At 39.7% G+C, this 3,147-nt stretch overlaps 1 pseudogene; it reads right to left on the reverse strand.

Moving 5' to 3' along the window:
• Positions 1-2,398: 2,398 nt before the first annotated feature.
• Positions 2,399-2,629, reverse strand: LOC103272197 (annotated as a pseudogene).
• Positions 2,630-3,147: the final 518 nt, after the last annotated feature.

A 3,147-nucleotide genomic window follows, 5' to 3' on the forward strand; every position in this document is an offset into this window, starting at 1 on the left:
TTTTTATAGAGATGAGTTTGGTTGGTCCCAAACTTCTGGACTCAAACAATCCTCCCACCTCCACCTCCCAAAGTGTTGGAATTACAGCTGTGAGTCACTGCAGCTGGCCAAGTTCTTTTTAATATAGAAAAAAGTATGTCGAGAAAATTTTGCCTATTAGTTTTGATGAAAATGGAGGAAGAGTCCTGGACCATACCCTCAGATCCCAAGCAGTTGCCAACTGGCATCATACCCAGGGAGTAAGACTGACTTTGGCAGAAGATACTTCCTGGAGGAAAAACAACGATGGGAAACGAATTGAGCTTAGAGTCTTTGGAGAATTTGGCGGTGTGTTACCCTTGCCCTCACATTTCCAGCAAGGCCGCCTTCATAGTATATGTCCTCTAGATAGTTATGTCATTTTGTGAGTTAAACTTTTCAGCACATCCATGAAAATAAAAACATTAAACTTACTTGATATCAAATATAATGTTTATTTTGTATACAAAACTCAATTTTGCAAATTGAGTCTCAAATAGTAACATTACTTACCATAAAACCACGCATTTTCTTGCCTGCAGCTTTCATTTCTAGATTTGAAAAGATAAAATTTGGGGGAAGTACTAGTTGATATTGATTGTATATTTTATAACTGATGGTATTAAACATAGTAACTCCTACAACCTAATACTAAATACTATTAGTTAATATATAGTCTATTAAATATATTATATGAATGCTATATTTTGCATTAAAGGAAATAAAGATGTTAAGCATTGTTTTGTATGTAGGTATTTCGTGTTTTTCTTCACAAGCACCCATATGATTTTATCAAACTGTTTTTTAAGGATCCTGTGACACAGGAAAATAAAAATAAAAATTTCTGCTGTGTTTTTGAGATCTCTTATTTTATCCTTATAAATTATTTTCTGGCAGGTTTCTTGTTGGTTTGACTCCTGATTAATTTTTTTTTTTTTTTTGAATCCAAGTTTTACTATGTCGCCCAAGCTGGAGTGCAATGGCATGCTCACGGCCACCGTAGCCTCAGCCTGCTGGGCTCAGGAGATCCTTCTGCCTCGGCCTTCCAAGTAGCTGGAATTACAACCACATGCCACCATAATATATTCTTAACTTCTTTCCTCAGCTTTTATTTTTCTCACTTCGTCTACATACTTTTTTTGCATGGTACATTCTCTACTATGATTTATCTACCATTGTTACCCATCAGATCATAAATGTGTATTCCTAAGTCTGATTTTGTTTTTATGTTTCTTGAGTTGGACTCTTACTCTGCTGCCCGGGCTAGAGTGCAGTGGCACCTCATCACAGCCTTGCCCTCCTGGGCTCAGGAGATCCTTTCCTCTTAGCCTTCTGAGTAGCTGGAACCATACTGAGTAGCATGTGCCACCATACCTGGCTGATTTTTTTTTTTAATTTTTATTTTTGTAAAGATGAGGTCTGACATGTTGCCCAGCCTGGTCTCAAACTCTTGGGCTCAAGCGATCCGCCTGCCTCAGTCTCCCAGAGTCCTGAGATCACAGGCATGAGCCACCATACCCAGCCGTCCCAGTCCTGCTGTTTTCACTGAGCTTCAGACTCACATAATTAACTTCTAAACCCAACATGTCCAGAACTTAACTTACTGTGGTTCACCCACAGCACACACAGTTTTCCATGATTTAGACTGTGGAAATTCTCAGCCTCTGCTTCTTGCTTCGCATTTATCTACCATTAAAACTGAAGTCTGCTCCTGTCTCATTGTACATTTGTGTTGACTTCATGTTATTAATGTTTCTATATTTTTAATTGGAGTCTCCCAGATTGGAGTATCATGATATTAAAATTATATCCACTTCTATATTTCATCTACTAAACTATGAAATCTTTGAGTTCAGTAACTGATTAACTCCAAAGCCTTATTTATCCTCGAATGTCCACTGTCTAACTCAATGTTTAACACTGATGATGAATATCGTTTGAACTGAATTGAACTGAACTAAAATACATCAAACTCAAGCCTCTTTCTATCATTTTCGGCCATATTGCTCAAAGGTGGATATTAAGGTGTCTTGGTACAAACTGTAATACTCATTTCTTATCTGTAGGTGACAGCAAGCTCTGACATTAGGGAAGAAAATGGTCTGCATAGTTTTAATTGACCAGATTTAATTTAAAATGACATATTCTAACATATTTTGAGTATCAACAGCATAGGCTTTTGTTTTCCAAAAATATCAAGCAAATGGAAGAGAATACAGTCCATTAAACTTGAAGTGAGTGTTTCTGTTTGAATTGATAAATATTCCCAGGAATTTTTTTTTTTTTTTAACTGAGTGTATGTTATTTCAATGGCGGGGGGAGGGGGGGAGTGTGTGTTATTTTACAGGGAGAGGGACTGAGACTCAAACTGCTGGAGGCCTCAGGAGCTCTGCTGGGCAGCTCAAAGGAGCCTTTCCTCCTGCTGTTTGCGTATCCTCTTTGAATTCTTCCAGCTCTTGATGCTGGTCCTCCTTCTCAGGTGGCCACAACTCCTTCTTACACTGTATGACATATAGTCTTCAAACCACTCAGCCTGATTGGAAATCCAGAACATAGACACAGGGAAAATGAGGTAACGTGTCATCCGAAACACCTCCAGCTTCACCCCCATCTCGCTTCTCCCAGTCTACAAAGCCACTTCCGCCCAAAGTTGACTGTCCTGTTCCCAGGATATCGATCACACAACCCTTCAGTGTCTTACACCCAGCCTGCTGCCATACCACTGTGTTATTCTCTGCTGGTCGATGAGAAAAATTGGGATGCTGGCTAGATCTGGTTTTGGTAACATACTTTCCCTTGACATACTTTCTCTCTGCCTATTCCTGAAGTATCTGTCACTTATCTCATATGGATTTTCCTAAGGTATCAATTACTTTCTAATAAATATTGTATATTACATAGGATGTGTTATTTACATACATCCTATGAAATATGAATACTAGCCAGGCTCGGTGGCTCAGCTTGTAATCCCACACCTTTGGGAGGCTGAGGTGAGTGGATTGCCTGAGCTCGCGGGTTCAAGACCTGCCTGGGCGGCGCGACCTCATCGCTACAGTAAATCAAAAAATCAGCCGGGCGTGGTAGCACATGCTTGTAATTCTGGCTACTTGGAAGGCTGAGGCGGAAGGA

Source organism: Carlito syrichta, unplaced genomic scaffold, assembly GCF_000164805.1.
Source record: "Carlito syrichta isolate Samal-C Ts95f unplaced genomic scaffold, Tarsius_syrichta-2.0.1 Scaffold312189, whole genome shotgun sequence".
Classification (NCBI taxonomy): domain Eukaryota; kingdom Metazoa; phylum Chordata; class Mammalia; order Primates; family Tarsiidae; genus Carlito; species Carlito syrichta.